This window comes from Ranitomeya variabilis, chromosome 4 (genome assembly GCF_051348905.1).
Source record: "Ranitomeya variabilis isolate aRanVar5 chromosome 4, aRanVar5.hap1, whole genome shotgun sequence".
NCBI lineage: Eukaryota > Metazoa > Chordata > Amphibia > Anura > Dendrobatidae > Ranitomeya > Ranitomeya variabilis.
This window is the reverse complement of record NC_135235.1, coordinates 287,631,265-287,652,151: the sequence shown is the minus strand read 5'-3', so window position 1 is coordinate 287,652,151 and position 20,887 is coordinate 287,631,265. Positions and strand designations below refer to the sequence as shown.

Sequence of the window (20,887 nt, the reverse complement as noted above, 5' to 3'; positions counted from 1 at the left end):
AAAGGCTAGACTGGACTTTGCTATAAAACATCTAAAAAAGCCAGCACAGTTCTGGAAGAACATTCTTTGGACAGATGAAACCAAGATCAACCTCTACCAGAATGATGGAAAGAGAAAAGTATGGCGAAGGCGTGGTACAGCTCATGATCCAAAGCATACCACATCATCTGTAAAACCCGGCGGAGGCAGTGTGATGGCTTGGGCATGCATGGCTGCCAGTGGCACTGGGTCACTAGTGTTTATTGATGATGTGACACAGGACAGAAGCAGCCGAATGAATTCTGAGGTATTCAGAGCCGCCATACTGTGTGCTCAGATCCAGCCAAATGCAGCCAAACTGATTGGTCATTTCATACTACAGATGGACAATGACCCAAAACAAAGTCAAAGCAACCCAGGAGCTTATCAAAGCAAAGAAGTGGAATATTCTTGAATGGCCAAGTCAGTCACCTGATCTCAACCCAATTGAGCATGCATTTCACTTGTTAAAGACTAAACTTCAGACAAAAAGGCCCACAAGCAAACAGCAACTGAAAACCACCGCAGTGAAGGCCTGGCAGAGCATCAAAAAGGAGGAAACAGCGTCTGGTGATGTCCATGAGTTCAAGACTTCAGGCAGTCATTGCCAACAAAGGGTTTTCAACCAAGTACTAAAAATGAACATTTTATTTAAAGTTATTTAATCTGTCCAATTACTTTTGGTCCCTTTAAAAACAGGGTGGCACATGTTAAGGAGCTGAAACTCCTAAACCCTTCATCCAATTTTAATGTGGATACCCTCAAATCAAAGCTGAAAGTCTGAACTTCAACTGCATCTGAATTTTTTTGTTTAAAATTCATTGTGGTAATGTCTATAACTAAAATTAGAAAAATGTTGTCTCTGTCCAAATATATATGGACTTAACTGTAAAAGTTGCATATAGATTGGCTGAGAATTCACACTTATCCACCATATGTGAAAATATCGAAGATCACTCAATGATCAAGCAAAATTGATCATATATGATGGAAAAGAGCCCCCCGTACACACAGACTAAAGTCAGTCAATGGTCTATTATGTATGGAGGAGTCAGTCGAGTGATGGTCGAGAGTGATGTTGATCATGTCTGATTTTGCAGTGCCGATCGCATTGTTCCCCCCCCCCCCCCCCAAATGAGCTGCTGGCCCACGTGTCAGTCGGCAGCTTTCTCAGAGAGCACAAGAGCGCTCGGCTTGTAGAGTCAGCTGAGATGGCTCTAGGTCAAATGATCGGCAGAAGCAGTTTTCGGCCGGCCGCCATCTACTGTATATGGTCTGCCTTAGACCGTATGTGTAAAAGTTCCCTTCAAGCCCTGAGAACACCAGGTCTTTTCTCACTATGATTGCATCTCATTCATTGACGAGGCCAGAGCCATATGAAGGATAGGCACCTTGCACCTACTTATCCGGTTCACCTAGCAGTAATAACTACATTCGCAGTTCTAGGCTTGGCGCTATGGTGGAATGAGTTTATGATTTTGCAAGCAATTTGGACACTTCTGAATATAGCTAATAAAAATCACTGTGTTAAACAATTCTTTGTGGGAAAATGAATACGATAAGTCCTATATAAAAGAATCCTTTGGAATCCTTTGTATCTAATAGACGAAAGCAGGAGAAAAAAGAAATTTAAAAAAAATCAGACAATATGGTAGATAGCTGCAAAACTGCGACATGCAGATAAAAGGGCCAAAATGGTGATGGGATGGATGAAGCAAAGATGACAAATGCGGGATTACACGGTTTCCTAACTTTTCTTGCAAAGAAGAAATTACAGCCACTTCCCCATAATCATCTTGCCAAACCTTGGTACACAATGGCCACAAGGCGCACTTCCACATAACAGGGTACAATTCCCACCAGATAATAGGAAGTGTGTGGATGTTTTATCATTACAGATCTACTTCCGGATGTCTCAATTATTTGTCACAACTATTAGTTTCTGATCTTCAGACAAACAGGAACAAAAAAGACAAAAGCACCTGTATAATCCTATAATAAAACGAGGGGGAATATTACTAGGTATTTCTATTACTTCTGGAAAAAGGGTGCCCAATAAAAGATAAAAAAGGGACCTGCCAGGGAGCAAGTGTTTTCATGCTTATTTTTATTTTTTAATTAATACCCTAAAAAGACTTGACATTCGCCAATAATATATAGTTTTTTTTCCTGGTTTAAAATGCTGCTGTTCCCCTCAATCCGGTGATGTTTTTATTTTGCTCCTGCTCCTCTCCATTCCAGAGATATGCCCCTTTTTCCCGGTATATAAATCTAGTCTATTTTTTTTTTTTTTTAGCCAATGGGTGGTCATGAACTGTTCCGCAGGGGCGTCTTCTTGAGAACCACACCCAGATGGCTAACAAGGCAAGAAGGACATACAGTGAAAAAGGGGCCATATCTCATGTATGGAGAGACGCAGGAAAAAAAGAAAAACATTGCTGGATTCAGGAGAACAGCGGCATTTAGACTCATTTACAAACTTACATTGTTATGGTAAGTGACCTGTCTCAAGTCCTCTAAATGTTACATAATTTTGTTATATAGCCAAGTCCACTCTCTCGGCTATGCGGGCCATATAAAATGGTTAGGATTTCCCCTCGACCGGACCTTTCCCATGTATTTCTTATCATAAGTGACGCCACATACATGGGCAGACAGAGCAGTTCACAGTCCACGCCTGCCCAAGTACATGGCGTCACTTATGACAACTGGTACGCTGGGGAAGGACTAAAAAGACAAAATATCAGCCTAATAGCCAGAATAGAGGTCTGAGCATTATATGACCCACAGGAAGAACAGCGGCTCTATGAGGCTATAACTAATTAGAAAAACTTAAATGCTATATAATTTAGTAATATAAGATACAAATAAGTATGAAAAACCAAAGCACTATGCAAACCAAACAGCCCAATCCAGCAAGCTCTCCGGTCCTTGGTTCCAATCGTTAGAATGAAGAATTGATAAAACGGTAAAGGTTAATATTCAAAGAGAATTTTACAAGTGATGATGAGTCTGTGCCCTCTGGTAATGACATAAGCTTAATGTTTGACTAGTTGATCTGGAAACAAAAGTTATGAGGCAAATGAGTTCAAAAGAGCTCAACTATGTACCGTATATAAAAAGGTTCAGATTGAAAAATTTAAGTGAGATGAGCATGAGGGTGGAACTTCAGATGTCTCTAGTAGCTTCCTCGCAGCTCGAAGTTCAAGTTCCTTGGCTCAACTCCTTAATTAAGAGCTTGCGAAGAACCATGCAAGTGCTTGGTGGCTTGAGTACAGCCGTGGCACCACTCCGGGATCAAGTAAGGTCACGTCACAGCTCCGTGCTCAAGCAGTGTATTATTGACTTAGAACTTGGAACGACCATTCCACTTTCTTTCATCTCTTCTCAAAGCATCTCGATTTCTACCTAGCCATTCCACTTAACTTGTCATCGGTGGACGTCTCAGCTACTGGACTTCAGTGATGGCACAAATTTACCATCCTATGAATAGATGAAAAATATTGTTTGTTTATAGGACAACCCCTTAAACTTGCTGTATTACGTTCCATCAAATCAGAGTCTAAAGTAGCCCCTAGCGGCCCCCTTTTTGAGCTTTCACACTCACCAATATGCTGCCGTAGCGTAATGAGCTGGTGAAGACCCTCCGCTAATGTGGCACATACTGACCTCTATATTAGCACAGTATGATAGATTAAAAACATGTCTCTACACTCATTGCCTCCAAAAAGGCGCCTGCAATAGACCGTTGGCAAATACAGAAAAACAATTTATTGCCCTCTATTTAAAGAATAATTCAGGGAACTTCCATACAGGAGGAAGAATATGGTCCCTTGATAGATTTTATGGTGTCAGCATGCCATGGCGACCTGCTGCACTTCCTTCTCACGCAGGTTTGTGGATACACCTAATGAAGACAGACATTTCAGATGTACGACTAGGGGTAAACAAAGATTAATCATTTCTAATAATGTAGAAACCAGGAAATAATTGCAACAACAACAAAAAAAATCCCATGTCTGTTTTGGAATGAGGAAGAGAGTCATAACAGGGTTGTCAAGTAGCAGGTAAGTGTTTTTTTTTTTTTCCAGCACATCCCAAAGAGGCTTGATCAGATTGAAATCTGGGAAATCTGGAGGTCAAGTCAACATGGCCTTCAGCAAACCATGACTGAACGATCTTTGCCAAGTGGCAAGGGAGCATTATCCTGCTGAAAGTGGTACTGCCATTTGGGAACACCACTGCCATGAAGGAGTATTCTGGGTCCATTTTGTGTTTAGGTAGATGGTACGGGTCATAGCCACATGAATGCCAGTAGCCAAGGTTTCCTTGGAGAATACTGCCCAGAGCAACATTCTGCCTCTGCTGGTTTGTCTTCGTCCCCAAGTGCAGTCTCTTTCTCATGGAAGCAAAGAACACAGACTCAGCCATCCACACGGAAGAAAAGAAAATTTGATTTATCAGACCAAGCCTCCTTTTTCCATTACTCCAAGGTCCCTTTTTCCATTACTCCAAGGTCCAGTTGCTGATGCGAAACCACTGTAGGAGATATAGCCAGCCGTAAACTTTATTGAACCACAAAAAAAGACAACACATAGAACAGTCCCAGAAATTACCCAAAATGATGCAAAATTAGAGTCTCACCCTTCCACTGACTTGCTGCAACTTCAGGGCTTCCAGAGCCAGCTGCCTCCACTTAGGACACCCACAGTCAGGAGGTAACGACAAGCAGGCAGTCCACAGAGGCACATGGCCAGGTGACCGGATGGTCAACCTGGCTTCTCCAAACGTCTCCCTAGAGCCAGGTTTCCCCAAGCGAATGCACGAGGCTCAGGTGACTGAACGGTGCCAATCCTGGTTTCCCCAAACATATCCATGGGTTCATTGATGGTCAATGGAGCAGATCTGTATTCTTCCAGCCGAGGCCGTGGTCCCCCAAGCTGGCATCCTGGAGAATGTCAAATATGTGTCCCTCGTGATGGAGGCATGTCCTGGCTGCTGTCCTGTAGACTGTTCCTGGCAGTGGCTTTGTAAAGTCTCTGATTCTGTCAGAAGGATAGAAAATCCCTTTTTATACCTACTTCTGTGGTTCAGGTCATCATTCACAGGTCAGGTGGAAGGTGGGATGAGTTGAACGCTCACTGTGAGTATTTAATCAATCTGCAAAGTTCGTACTTCTGTTTTGCAGGTTAACAAATTAGCTGGCCTAGACAATGTATAATCAACATATTAACCCTGCGCATGTCATGTCCCTCCCTTTGATGTGGGCACTGAGCCCACATCTTTCCCAGGACATGTCAGCTGTTTTGAACAGCTGACATGTGCCTCTAGCAACCACGGGTAGAATCGTGATCCACCAGCGGCTGTTAACCCATTAAATGTCGCTGTCAATCTCTGACAGTGGCATTTATTGTGATCGTGCCGGAAGCGCGTCACTAATCCCACCCATCGGCGCCCGTGTCACATGACCGAGGGTCGCCGATGGATTGGCATGACAATCTGAGGTAAGCAGGACACCCCTGTAGCGGTCATTGCCTGATTGCTATGAGCTTCACCCAGCAGATCCCTCCTTTGCAATTGCAGAGTTAACAATTGCAATAGAAATGTAGGCTTGGAATACAAGAATTTGTTTTATTAAGAGTAAAATTATTAGAAACGTAAATAGAAGTAAATATATTGTGCATTATTGGTGGATATAAAGCTGGTATAAATTGTACTTTCTTTAATAAAAATATCTGTTTAAACAAGTATAAACCTACTATTAGCTATTATTGATTTTTTGTGTTTGTTTTTTTGAGAAAAGGGACTACACAGCATTTACTCCTGTTTTTATCCTAGATTTGGATACACCCATTCCTTTACCCTTTCAATATTTTACTATACTTAAGACCTATTTAAAGAAGATATACTTAAAAGATAGAAGTGATATACCACATGCACAGCTTGTTATTATTGTTAAAAAAAAAATTATTTTTTTTCTCTCTTTTTGGAAAAATTAATAAAAATCTATTGAAACAGAAAACCCTGTTCGTTTTTATGGGACGCTCTGCTATTGAGAAACAAACCTGTGTGGCTGAAATATTGGCCAACTTATTTTTTAGCAATTTTTCCGTGTCATCTTTAGCTCCATCTCCAATCATTGTGATGCATCTGTTAAATAACACAGCGACTCATGCGACAACAACGACCTGGTGAGTATTTCTTCATTTATTTTTAAGCATGCGAGTTTCTGGACCAAAATCAGCAAAACAGAGGCTGCTTTTTTTTTGGAAGTGGCAAATGAGGATGCAGAAAATTAAGAGTAAAAAGGTCAGAACATGCGTAGGAGAGGCACAAGTGAGGAAAATGTATCCACGAGAAAAAAAAAAAAAACCTATACAGGATTTCGCATCTTTGGTGTAGAAGTTTGTGCTACAGAGCTGTAACTCGTAGATCCCTAATACTGGGTCCGGTTTTCCATATAAACAAAATGGAGTCACTCCGGACGGCCGTGGGTCATATAAAGGGTATGTGCACATGTTGCAGAATGTTGTACGGATTTTTCCGCTCTTATTTTTGTAAATCCGTACTGCGGAATTACTGCGGTTTTTGTGCGGATTCCACCTGCAGAATCCTATTGAGGAGCAGGTGTAAACCGCTGTGGAATCTGCACAAAGAATTGACATGCTGCAGAATAAACAACAGTGTTTCCACGCGTATTTTTCCGCAGCATGTGCACAGCGGATTTTGTTTTCCATAGGTCTACATGGTACTGTAAACTCATGGAAAACTGCTGCAAATCCGCTGCAGATCAGCAGAAAAATCTGCAGCGTGTGCACATAGCCAAAAAGTTCTGAACTTGGCTTCCCCTCTGGACAAGTCTCTTCATCAGGTTGTGACATACAGGAATTAAAGTTTACACCAAGCCTTAAAGGGAATCTGTTGCCAGGTTTTTGCCTCCTAGTCTGAGAGCACAATGATGTAGGGACAGAGACCCCGATTCCAGTGATGTGTCACTTACTGGGCTGCTTACTGTAGTTTTTGATAATCTTCTGCTGATAAAAACTGATTTTTAATCACTACAGGCTTAGTAAACCTTATGCCAGGTAGTCCTCCAAATACAAAAGCTGTGCATAACCCCGCCCCCACCACTGTGTGTACACTTGTGCATAGGCAGAAAGCTGACGATCGGCGGTGCGGGCGCGGTTATACAGAGCTCAGCATGAAACACCATTTTTCCCCCCCATACTTTATACCATGGATGATAAGAAAAACAAAAATCAATATTGTAACAAATTAAGCCAGACATGTCACTGGATGGAAGGATCACCAAGCTATGACTTGCCTACTTTGGACACATCATATGTTGAGAGCGATCACTGGAGAAGGACATCATGGTCAGAAGAATAGAAGGAACAAGGCTTAGAGGAAGACCAGCAACCCGCTGGCTTGATACAATCAAGATCATGGCGGAGAAGACCCTGGTGGATCTATCTAGGCTTGCCGAAGATCTACCAAGTCGCCATGGCTCGGGATCGGGCTGAAGGCTGTTAGATATTACATAACACCGATTGTACAGATATCAGGGAGTGAGATGTAGATCAGTCTATGCTGGATGCCTTGTTTGGCCGGCCTTACATAACAGTATGACACAACAGGCCTGGAGGTAAGAGCTCACAAGGTTCAGATAAGACTTATAAGGTGGTGCGGGGTCAGGGCTCACTGGTTTACATGGGAGAGGTCAAGGGCCTGCAGAGTCCCAGCATGAAAGAGACTGATCACTAAAGCTACCCCTGCATTTACATCTGTTAATTTGGAAGATTTTTTTCCTAATTATATGCAAAACCAAAATTTCAATCCAAATGCACAACAGGACAGACGACGAGTAAATCTGACATCTCAGGACTTCAAAGAAGCTCTCCTGACATCAAAATCTGCAACCACTTAACTTATTGCACTTGGCCTTACAGTAATTAAATAAATGATGAGGAATGATGGGAAGGATGGTGGCGTCTTATCATCCATGGCACCATAATGACACGTCCCAACTTCACCGGAAGACATGTCAATGTCGGTAAAGAAAGAAAATCCAGATTCCTCCATGCCCCTCCAGTCCTATATTTTCAAACTGAATTATACACGGTCCACTGTTGTGCCAGCACTACGCCTTCCTCTCTCACTGCCAGAAAGAACCAGAAACGAAGAGGAGGAAACAAGCACGCTTCTCCAGGCCCCCTCCTCAATATCAGCCGGGAAATTTTTGGCTCACTGCTTAGCAAACATCATGTCTGATGATTTCTGCTGCTCCACTCACCCAATGGCTGATCTTTCTCAATAAATCATTCTGACTGTTAAAGAGGATTTATCATCAGGTTTTGCTAGGCAATTTGAGAGCAACATGATGTAGGGGCAGAGACCCTGATTCCAGTGGTGTTAGTTACTAGGCTGTGTGTTGGTGTTGCAATAAAAATCAGTGTTTTATCAGCAGAAGATTATCACTTCCAGGACTAGGTTTCTCGTGCCTCCTGGTCCAACCACGCCCCCACTTCTGACTGGATGCGCTGCCAATCAGTGGTGGTGGCGGGGTTATACACAGCTCAGCAGATAAAACAGCGCTTTTATCAAAATAACATGCAAGTCAGCAAGTGACATCGCTGAAGTCAGAGTCTCTGCCCCTACATCATGGTGCTCTTACATTACACAGCAAAATCCTGCTGACAGATTCCCTGTAATCATTTTTCCGGAATGGTTTAGATTGAGAGGTTATTACGGCTATTTAGATAAAATAGTGTCTATGTGATACGTGGTTACTCCAATTCTGCCTCTATTTAGGCCCCCATTCACATTATGACGAACAACTGTTCACCGACGGCCCCAAACAAGTCATAAATTACACTGAACAATAATTGGGTGGGTTATGGTCGTTGATACAACTGGTGCTCACCACTGGGCGAAAAAAAAAAAAAATTAAACGTGGCCAACCGATTTATGTTCATAATCTTTGAAACCAACCGAGGATTGCTCACTATGGTCGAAATCTCTTGTTGGGTGATAAAAGTTAATGTCTGCACCCTGTTTTCAAGGTGAAGTCGGGCAACAATTGGGATAGAAACACGTCAGTCGTGGAAATCAATGATCTCAAAGGATGTCATGGACCTCAGTCCAAGGACCTCAACCCATACAAGGCTTTAATACCTACGCCTGTGACACAATGTCCTGCCCCCCAATGATATTTCCAGATTGAAATCCCCATTGGCAGCTATAAGCCATGATTTGGGCTTTCATGGTAAGAATCCAGGAGCCCCCTCACCTAATGATCCATGGTGTGATCAAGAGGAGATTAGATGGATCAAAAGTATATTAATTTCCATAAAGTCCTGTGCTTACCGTCCCACTGAAGTACCGGCAGCCCATCTTAAGAGAATTGATGCCAAGAATCCGTAGAATTAGCTCACTCCCAACTAGATCATTTGCTGGTGTCTCGTGAAGTGACACTTTGGTCACAGTTCGGGACGATGTTAAAAGTTAACCAGAACTGATAGGACTTTAAAGGGATATTCCCAACTTGTGAAGTGTTGGCTTCGTAGCCAGAACAAGCCTGACTTTATTTCCCTGTACAGCCACGAGGTTGGAGAGTCGGCGTGCAGAGAAAACTTAAGAAGAGACGCAGAGCTCAACTAGCGGTGTAGTCCTCTCATTCTAAGGATCCGTTGGACCCCAGAGATCTTAGCGATACGCAGATCATAAGACTTTATCAAGTAAAGGATTTAATAATAATATTTAACCTCTTTCCTTGTGGAGAGTGACATAACGGACATGTCAGTGTAAGGAGACTTCTAGGCCATGCAAGGCTCCTCTGGAAAATACTAATTGCCTCTTCAGAGAGGAAGAGGACTTGAACTCTAGCGCCACCTATAGGAAGTAGCAATTCTAAAAGGTCACTATCAACTCTTTGCCATATGACTAAGGATAAAAGCCAAACCAGAATCTCAACTTGCAGACATGTTTTGGGGCATTGGCCCTCCTCGGTGCAAAGCATGAGATATGATTTTCCTGTATAAAGAGGCCTCTGACTGGGGGTGTAAGGGGTAGGGTCTCTACTTGTGCGCATGCCTGACATGCCAGAGTAAGGACACTCATAGGCCACACTCAAGATTTCCTTCTCATTGCACAAGGTGCTGGAATCATTCTGTGCAGGTGATTAAGTGATCACCTGTGCAATACAAGGATATCCTGAAAACATGACCTGTTTGCAGCCCTTGAGGAATGCAGTTTGACACCCCTGCTCTATACAATAAAAAATAAGTTTTCTGATAAAGTATGCTAAAAGAATGGAAACCAAAGGAAAATTCTCTAGTGCCATCTATTGGAAGTAGTTGCCTTATGAATTAAAGGGGTTGTCCAGACTTAGGCTCAAGTCAGCAGTTAGTCTATGTGACTGCACACTTGTGAATCCCAAAAGCTCACTGTCAGGATACCCCGGAGCGGTCATGTGACCACAAATAAGCGATTTACCTACTTCTGGTCACATTCAAACTAGACGTGCCAGCCGTATTCAATTCACTTGTAATAAGCAAGGACGTACACATTTAGTCAGCAAGTGGTCAAGCACCCGACTGCTCGAAGCACTGGACAATCTCCCCTGCCATTATTCCATTTTAATCCTCCATATGGTTCTGGAGATCTGGGTGTTTTCATACTTCGGGATAATGTTTATGGTCTTTACAACAGGTGTGGCTCACAGCCTAAAGAAACGCCCCTGAGGAGCCTGTGAGACACACCCACTTGTAAAGACCTTAAATTATTCTCTCTCTAGAATCGTATAGGAGGATTTAAAAGCAATAAAAGAGGAAGAATACTCAGTAGCGCAGAAGTGATCAAATAAGAGCAAACACGGTATACCTTTGACCATGTGACAGCCTTGAAATTTGACTATAAATACTGGCAAAGCGAGAGCTTCCCTCAAAATGGAAAAAAAAAAAAAAAAAAAGGACCCATCTCTAAGCGTAGTCTTGTGGACTGTGGAAAGACGTCATACGGTAGAAAGAAGCTCAGGTCAAAGCTCACAATTCCAAGAGTCAATTCAATACGCAAAATAAAAGCTGTCTGAATTACATACCATAATAAAGAGATTAGGCTATACAGATGTGCACTGAAAAACATCAGTATTTGTGGCCCCACACAAACAAAGTACGACACCAATGAATGGAGATGACAGGTACAATCCAGTGTGGAGACCTAGGACCCCCGGCATTACATGACAAAGGCGGCCCATTTACCAGTGTGCAGTGATGCTCGGCGTGCCCTCGCTGCACCCAGTAATGGCTCCGTGGCTACAGGGAATGCTGGCCGGCTGGTTTTCTCAGCTTGGAGTAAAGTCTACAAAGGGCTGAAAACCTGCTTTGATGTAAAAAAAAAATCAAGGTTCATGAACAACCAGCTTTGGACAAGAAATGTAGACACAGAACGGAATGACACCTTACTGGATGATCCATCTTGCAAGGACACATGCTGGGAAGAACTCCACAGCTGGGATTGTAAAAGAAACGTCAGGACTGGCGATGAACAAGTGCACCACATCAGCGATGTGATATCAGGAAATTATACATCATAAACCATTATTATTATTATTAATATAGCACCATTAATTCCATGGTGCTGTACATGAGAAAGGGGTTACGTACAAAGTTATAGATATAGTGTACAGAAAACAAAATTACAATGACAGACTGGTACAGAGGGGAGAGGACCCTGTCCTTGCGGACTAACATTCTATGGGATAATGGGGAAGAGACAGAAGGTCGGGGGTGCGGCAGCGGCAGGTCGGGTGGTGGTGGTGAGGCGGCGGCAGCACAGGTGGTGATGGTGAGGCGGCAGCTCCGGGGGTGGTGGTGGTGGTGAGGCGGCAGCTCGGTGGGTGGTGAGGTGGCAGAATGGTTATTACTGCTATGCATTAATGTTATAACACCTGAGCCGCCTAAAGTGGAACTCCTACCTCAAAAGGACAACCCCATGTATACGTTTATCAAAGTTTATATCCGATCAGCTGAAATCTGTGGGATCACGTGAATAGCGCTACCACTGGACAAATGGGGCATTACACAGTACTCATTTATAATCAATTGTCAACGTAATAAAAAGGACATTATCTTGTTACCTGGTGCAAATGCAGCCCCTCTCCTGAATCCGGCGATGTATTACTTTTGTTCCTACGCTTCTCCATACCCGAGATATGGCTTCCTCTTCCTTGTACGTATGTCTAGCGTTTTATACAAGTGGGCGGTCCCTTGAGGACCACACCCATTTGGATAACAAGACTGGATATACATATATACATGGAAGATGGGGCCATATCTCAGGAACGGAAAGGCGCAAAAACAAAAGAAAAACAAAGCCGGATTAAGGAAAACAGCAGCATTTACACCCCATGATATAAAGTTACATAAGGACAAGATGATTCTTGTAGTTACTTTCCCTTCTGGTAACAGAGAAAAAAAAAAAAAAGTCTCAAACCCTCTATTATTTTTTTTTTTTGTAAAATATGTATTTTCTTTTTTTTCTTAGACAACCCCTAGACAAATGTGAAAGTAATGATAAATCGAGAACCACACAGATTGTGGGTGAAAACTTCTCGGCAATGGTTTGAGATTTCCCTATCAGCGGACAGAAAACCCATCAACGACACGAAATCTCAACCTTTCTACCAATGACACAAACAGCTGCAGCGACATTCAAAAGGGACATCCAATAATGAAATGATTGATGTCCAACATATGAAGAGAACAATGCGATCACTGCAGGAAAGAAGAAACTAAAAATAAAGCAGAACCTGAACACGCACCATCGGGGCACTGATTTGCACTTCAGAGCTGCGTAAGTTTCAACAGACGTCATAAACAAAAGGTCTACGAGATTTTGGCTAAGTAAACACTAATGGTTCCTATCGAGTCACTAATACAGGGTGTCCTTACTTCTTAATCATGAAGGCAGCTAAGCATTGAAATTGCAGCACCAAGAAGGAAAAGTAATGCGTGATGGAAATCACAGGAAGGAGACGTGTTACTGATATGCAAACGATGAAAACAAAACATTCAAAACATCAATTTATTCAGTCTGGGTCAAAGCGGCATAAGCAGAAATCCCGGCACTTGCAGCCTCGGCTGCTATCACTGAGAAAAGGTCGGCCGCTCTGAGTGCACTCGGGCAAAACATCAAGATCCGCTGCTGGCAGTTTCTTTTTCTATAACTCCCGACTAATGATGTCTCAGAGAAGCTTAATGGGCGATGAGTCAGGAGACGCTGCAGGCCACGCTAGCACAAGCAACATGTGGTATGTTGCAGTGTTCAAATACGGCTCCTGGGACACTGGATTCACCCTAAAAATCAATATAACCCTGAGCTTTCAGTACACCTCTATTGAATATTAGAGGGGTCCGGCTACCGTATATAATGCCACCCCATATAATAATCCCAGTGTGATGTTCCCTCATGAAGGCCTATTCATGGCGTTGCCCACGTGGTCTACAGACAAATCTCCAGCTATCACTGTGTCCAAGACAAAAGCAGGACTCATCACTGATGAGGATAACCCTCCATTGTCATCTGGTTCTGCACCATAAGAGCCTTTGACATGAGGTCAATGGTCGCCTTTTGGCAGACCTTTGGCTCGTAGACCTATGGCGTTTGCAAGATTTCTGATGGATTGTGTAGACCCGGTTTGAGTCTTAAGGCCATCAACACAGAATATCTCACCGAATGCCAGTCTTCTAACTTGATGATCCGTCCTTGCAAGACACTCGCCTCAGTGCTCAAGGTCATTTTTTGGGTCCAATCCACTGGGACATGTGACATCTCGACCTTCGTGAGCTGCGAGTGATAAACCATGGTCGCTTCATTCAAGGAACCGGCCCCTCTCAGGTTACGTTGCTACTTCAGCACACAGGAGGCATCATACAATTCTCAATTTAGGCTACGTTCACATTTGCGTTGTGCGCCGCAGCGTCGGCGCCGCAGCGCACAACGCAAACAAAAACGCGGCAAAACGCACGCTAAAACGCTGCGTTTTGCGCCGCATGCGTCGTTTTTGCCCGCAAGTTGGACGCAAAAAAAATGCAACTTGAAGCGTTTCTTGCGTCCAACGCTTGCGGCCATGCGGCGCAAAACGCAGCACAACGCATGTCCATGCGCCCCCATGTTAAGTATAGGGGCGCATGACGCATGCGGCGCCGCTGCGGCGCCCGACGCTGCGGCGCTGACCGCAAATGTGAACGTAGCCTTATTGAGCTAAAATAAAAAATTGCTTTCAATCTGGTTTTTATGCCCATCTCAAATGCCACCGATCGGAACTTGGTGCTTAAAAATGTGATTATTTGTGGATTTTAGCGACACCTGTTACTACCTGCTCCTTTTTGGTGTTACAATATGAAGGTTAAGGAGGGAACATTAATCTGGTAAAACTTTCATAAAACATGCGGTGCACAGATTAACGCAGATGAGCAGACAGATGTGGTGACCGTACTCCAAGAGACTGCGACTTTTTGACCTTGTAGGAATCAATGATTCTTATTTCCTTACTGGAATTTCCCATTACACGTGTATTTACGTTGTAAGCTCCTTGGTATAATTACACGCCGACTCTGGGACTTCGCTCGCAGCCACACTGACCTGACAATTACACGGGCTTGTCCCACAAACTACACTTTAATTAACAGATCTTGAAATAATTATAAGTTCCACAATTGGTCGTGTTAAAAGTTCCTGTGCTGAGAAAAAAAACGTATAATTGTGCCATGTACTGTCTTATTTGATCTGTTTGAACATGCAGAGCTGCCCGGTTTATGGTCGGCACATACTACGGCTCCTGGCCATGGGAGGAAACATAAGTGACTATACTGACCACACAGCAGGGGTTTGCAGCTACTTTTTACTATGATAACACATTTTCCTACTTGTTTATTTTATCACAGGAGTAAGCATTTCTGCCGGTCACCCGCCCTCTTTGCTCATCATAAATAAATTAAGTCAGTGAGGTACAAGCTTTATGGGCTGCTGAGCTTGTAGGTCACAGACTTCATTTGTGATGAGCTCACAGGGCGGGTGACCAGAAGACGTCCTACTCCTGTGATAAAACAAACAGGTCAGAAATATGTTACCTCATAGAAATAAGCAGCTGCCAACCCCTGCTGTGTAGTCAGTATAGTCACTTTTTCTTACTCCCCTGGCCAGGAGATGGGGCAGGTGTTGGCCATGTTCATGCACAGTCGGAGAAAGTCCTCAGGTCTCACAAGACCCAGATATCAGTGTCCACCACAACAGTCTTTATAGAAGGTAATCCAGTGGTCCCTGTAAGATTTCGCTCACTTACTTGCAGCAATAATACCTCGTACATCCAAGTGACCACTGCAGCCAATCACTAACCTCAGTGCTGAGTCAGCAGGTGCAGCACGTGATCAGCAAGGAAAGTAACTGGCTGCAGGGGTCACATAAACACACCGGAAGTTTGATGTTTGACAGTCACAACGATCACCGGAAGTGCAACAACGAAGAGAACAAGTGTGTCCGCATCAGTGACTCAGTGTGCCCGAATCTTACATGTACAGCAGTGGCCCCTGTATACAGAGGCTCTGAACTGTACGGCCCCCGGCTTGTACAGCAGTGGCCCCTGTATACGGAGGTTCTGACCTGTACGGCCCCTGGCTCCTCACACGGGTCTACGGCCCCCGGCGTGTACAGAAGAGGCCCCTGTATACAGAGGCTCTGACCTGTGTGGCCCCCGGCTCCTCACAAGGGTCTATACTGCCTAAATGTACAGCAGTGGCCCCAGTATACAGAGGCTCTGACCTGTACGGCCCCCGGCGTGTACAGCAGTGGCCCCTGTATACAGAGGTTCTGACCTGTACGGCCCCGGCTCCTCACAAGGGTCTATACCCCCTAAATGTACAGCAGTGGCCCCAGTATACAAAGGCTCTGACCTGTGTGGCCCCGGCTCCTCACAAGGGTCTATACCCCCTAAATGTACAGCAGTGGCCCCAGTGTACAGAGGCTCGGACCTGTACAGCCCCCGGCTCCTCACAAGGGTCTATACCCCCTAAATGTACAGCAGTGGCCCCAGTGTACAGAGGCTCGGACCTGTGTGGCCCCCGGCGTGTACAGCAGTGGCCCCGGCACTTACAGGCTGTGCCCAGGGGGCAGGAGGGTGGGCGCCGTCTCCTCCTACATCATGGCCTCTTCTTCTCCGGTCTACGTCGCTCCCATGGCGGCTTTTCCAGGAGGCAGAACCTCTCCAGCCTCCGGTCAGCAATGGGCCCTGACAGAAGGGGAGATGCGAGCGCGGAGAGGGTTAACGACGGTCACGTGATCCGACAGGAAGGGGCGGGGCCTGCTGTCAGTCCAGAAGGAGAGAGACGGAAGAGGAAGCGGCGGGAGCAATGCTCTGCACCTGGGAGACTCTGCTGTAGAGTCCTCATGTGCAGGGGAGTGATGCTCTGCAATAAGGACACACAGGCAAGCAGTGATGTTCTGCAGTAAGGAGAAAGAAGGAGTGATGCTCTGCAGTAAGGACACAGGGAAGGAGTGATGCTCTGCAGTAAGGACACAGGGAAGGAGTGATGCTCTGCAGTAAGGACACAGGGAAGGAGTGATGCTCTGCGGTAAGGACACCCAGGGAAGGAGTGATGCTCTGCGGTAAGGACACCCAGGGAAGGAGTGATGCTCTGCAGTGAGGACACAGTGAAGCAGTGACGCTCTGCAGCAATTAGACACAGGGAAAGAGTGATGCTCTGCAGTAAGAACACACAGAGGAGTGATGCTCTGCAGTAAGGAAGCAGTGATGCTCTGCAGTAAGGTCACAGGGAAGGAGTGATGCTCTGCAGTAAGGTCACGGGGAAGGAGTGATGCTCTGCAGTGAGGACACACTGAAGCAGTGATGCTCTGCAGTAAGGAGACAGGGAAGCAGTGATGCTCTGCAGTGAGGACACACCGTGAAGCAGTGATGCTCTGCAGTGAGGACACACAGTGAAGCAGTGATGCTCTGCAGTGAGGACACAGAGAGGCAGTGATGCTCTGCATTAAGGAAGCAGTGATGCTCTGCAGTAAGGAGACAGGGAAGCAGTGATGCTCTGCAGTAAGGACACACAGGGAAGCAGTGATGCTCTGCAGTGCGGACACACAGGGAAGCAGTGATGCTCTGCAGTGCGGACACACAGTGAAGCAGTGATGTTCTGCAGTAAGGACACAGGGAAGCAGTGATGTTCTGCAGTAATGAGAAAGAAGGAGTGATGCTCTGCAGTAAGGAGAAAGAAGGAGTGATGCTCTGCAGTAAGGACACACAGGGAAGGAGTGATGCTCTGCGGTAAGGACACGCAGGGAAGGAGTGATGCTCTGCAGTGAGGACACAGTGAAGCAGTGACGCTCTGCAGTGAGGACACACAGTGAAGCAGTGATGCTCTGCAGTAAAGAGACAGGGAAGGAGTGATGCTCTGCAGTAAGGACACGGAGTGATGCTCTGCAGTAAGGAAGCAGTGATGCTCTGCAGTAAGGAGACAGGGAAGCAGTGATGCTCTGCAGTAAGGACACACAGGGAAGCAGTGATGCTCTGCAGTGAGGACACAGAGAGTGATGCTCTGTGTTACTGGTGTGATGGCCTTGCTCACACTTATATTTGGGGTGCACGCTGCACTCCGGCCTCTGTCATCAGTAGTGAATCCTGCACAATGTCACTGTCCTACCTGCAGCACAGATGACCTATGTATAGGCTGGGGGTCCGGCGCCCACCCGTCAGTGGCCACCAGGTGCTGGAGAAGTGTGCGGGGTCCTCACCCCACTGTCAGTTTCTGCATCTTGGCTCCCATTAACTTCCATCCCCGGTAACAGTTGATCAGTTGGCTGTCCAGGTCTGTGTCCCATCCTAAAAGGGCACATCATCAATATCTCAGTCCTGGACAACCCCTTTATGTTCCTGCAGACCTCTCACCTGTTGTGTCCTTTATCTTGATTTGTATTTTACCTCTTTTTACAAAACCTGCAATAGAGTTCTGCCGTCTTTGCTGATTGGATCATTTTTTATTTTGTAAGCAGAGAGGATCTTGGAAAATTGTAGAGAAAAGTTTTAAATTCCTTGTAGAATTCACTGACAGATTCTCAGTTCACTCATTCTGCAGCCAGCAATGTCCAGGAAACCTAGAGCGTGTAAAAGCCAAACGTGTCACTTCGTTACTTGGATAGATCATTGATCTAAAGGGATCTAATCTGCCGACAGCAGGATATGAGAAGATTGATTGATTTGTAACTATTCAGCACCAAAAGTCTCAAACTTTTTAAAAAGTTCCATGTTTGTCTAAAACTTCCGAATAATGAAAAATGAAACTTTACTGCGTCGAAGGACGGGAGTGAGAAATAGCAAAGAAGAAAAAAGACATTTGGTACATTTTACATATGAATCTGTCTAAAACATCTGCAAAACCAAAGTAGTTGAAAAATGTAAGGTGAAAAATAAAGAAAAGTTAAAAAAAAAAAAAAAAAAACGTTTAAAGAATAAGCAGTAACTACTAAAACCACTAAAAAGGAGCTAATTACTCTAGAAAACGGGAGGCACAGCAATGATGAATCAGGACTTCACAAGAGTAAAGGTGTGCTAGAAGCTTAGGGGTTAATGTCTGATGAAGGAATCGGGTTGGAAGAAATAAAATTAAAAGGATGGTAAATGGGGAAGCATTGGATTAGGGAATGTGACACATCTGCCCAAGAAGATGAGCTTTTTAGGACTTGCTTAAAGCTGGCAGTATTCTGATTTTCCAAGGTAGCGCATTCCAGAGAACTGGTGCAGCACGAGAGAAGTCCATTGCAAAAGTGGTGCGTTTACCCACAGCAGCCATTCTGATGCTGGGACTGACAGCCGGCAACCCGCTCATTTATCTGGGAAAGTCAATGATACAAGCTTTATAGGTGAAAATTAAAGTCTCTCTTATCCGGCTGTAGACGTTAATGCAGAGGTGAAGTGAGTTTCTGATAACTATTCCGGTGTGACACCATCATTAATGCATGTGTAATATTGTGCCACACCAGAAGAGGCGCCGCAGATGCCGGTAGATAAGAGGGGGTTCACAGGGCTCTGGTTAGGTGGTCATGGACTAACAAGGGTCCTACATGTTTTTGCTCAGCTCTATCTTATAAGAATCCGGTTACATAATTGTTTATACTGGGAAGTCGTTGACAAGTGATCTGATCAGTTGCAAGCTACATCAATCAGATGGAAACTGGGACCGCTGCAGCCGATCAGCAGCAATTGATTGGTTACAGTGGTCGATTGCAGGAATTGCAGCGCTGATATCACTTGAACAGCGCCAGTCAGGGAGGGAAGTATGTGGGGGGCTATTTCTTATGTAGAGCAGTTAAGGAGAGATTTTAACCCCTTGTATAAGGGGGTCAGACGCTATTGACAATGTATGTAAAACCTTAAAGGATTTTTTTTCCAAAATTGCAAAGTTATTCTCGATCCATAGGATAAGGGATGATTTGCTAATTGCTGGAGGTCTGGGACCCCCAACGATCCAGAGGACGGAGTTCTTGAATGGAGCAGAACTGTGCATGGTCGACTTCATTTATTATTTATAGGATGGCAGGAGAAAGCCAAGAACAGCGCTTGGCTATAGAAAAAGAATGAAGCGGAGGCCAAGATTGGGCACCTCCACTCCATTCAAGATGAGGGTCTTCAAAGCCACATTCTTGGGATCGCCAGCAGCCACAGTGGGAATAGGACAGAACTTTTAGTTTTGGAAAAACCCCTTTAAATAACTTCATCTGAGACTTCTTGTCTAATTCTTGCCGTGTTATATAAGGGATGTATAGTGACACCTAGTGTTGAGAAGAGGGATCTGCGCATATATTTCTGTAATAGGAGGGGCTGCTAAGTCTTTGTGATTGTTTTTTGTTTCTATGGTAACAAATGTTAGATCATATGAAAGCCTTATGTGTCTAATATATGTTTTCAAAATTTTGTGTTTTTAAGCTTATGGCAACAGGGTTCTACGCACGTGGGAAAACAAAATGGCGGAGTCTAATGCGATATTCACAGCAAATGAGAGCAGAGCAGTGATAAAATTCTTGTTTCTGCAAGGAAAGTCCACGAAGGATATTCATGGTGATATGTCGCAGACATTGGGGGATCAATGCCCTTCCTATTCTACAGGTAACAATTGGGTTGCCAAATTTAAAACGGGCCACTTCAGCACCAACAATGAGGAACGTTCTGGCGGACCGAGAGTGGTTGTTGTTCCGGAGATCGTCGATGCTGTGCACAACCTCATACTGGAGAATCGCCGAATTTCAGCTAAAGCAATAGCAGACATCTGGGGGATTTTCCGTGATCATGTTTGTATAATTATCCATGATCATTTGGACATGAAGACGCTATCTGCAAAGTGGGTCCCCAAATGTTTGGCAACAGATCAGAAAAGCATGCGAGTGAAAACTTCCCAGTCCATTTGTCAGCATTTCCAGACTGATGAGAACTTCCTGGATCGACTGGTCACTATGGATTCGACCTGGATTTATTTCTATAACCCTGAAACCAAGGAACAGTCGAGTGGAGGCACAGTGGTTCTCCTTGTCCAAAGAAGTTCAGGGTGCAAAAATCAACCACTAAGCAGATAGCGTCTGTGTTCTGGGATAAGGAGGCCATGCTGCTAGTGGACTACCTTCAAAAGGGTTCCACCATCAATGCAAGGGATTGCATTGAACTTTTGGACCAATTGAAGGCATCTCTGAAGGCCAAAAGGAGCCGCAAGCTGTCCAGAGGAATCTTGTGCCTGCAAGACAACGCTTCCGCTCACACTGCACAAGCGACCAAGTCAAAACTGGCAGAGCTGGGCTTCCAGCTGGTTGACCAGACCAC

General features: G+C 44.7%; 1 protein-coding gene and 1 long non-coding RNA gene across 4 annotated transcripts in view; one reads left to right on the top strand and one right to left on the bottom strand.

The window, feature by feature from the left end:
- NADK (NAD kinase) overlaps window positions 1-16,460 on the bottom strand; it is a 64,534-nt gene extending 48,074 nt beyond the window's left edge. Inside the window, exon 1 of one of the 3 annotated variants that reach the window (XM_077250101.1) lies at window positions 16,169-16,460. The gene's annotated coding sequence lies outside the window, so the exon portion shown is untranslated. Of the gene's footprint in view, window positions 1-9,384; window positions 9,488-16,168 lie in introns of those variants that run through there. The other 2 variants (XM_077250104.1, XM_077250103.1) reach the window with 2 other exon arrangements.
- A 126-nt stretch (window positions 16,461-16,586) lies between these two features.
- On the top strand, window positions 16,587-18,518 carry LOC143764494 (uncharacterized). Its single transcript, XR_013213213.1, has 2 exons — window positions 16,587-16,840; window positions 17,567-18,518. It is a non-coding gene; the product is annotated as an uncharacterized LOC143764494 (long non-coding RNA).
- Window positions 18,519-20,887: the final 2,369 nt, after the last annotated feature.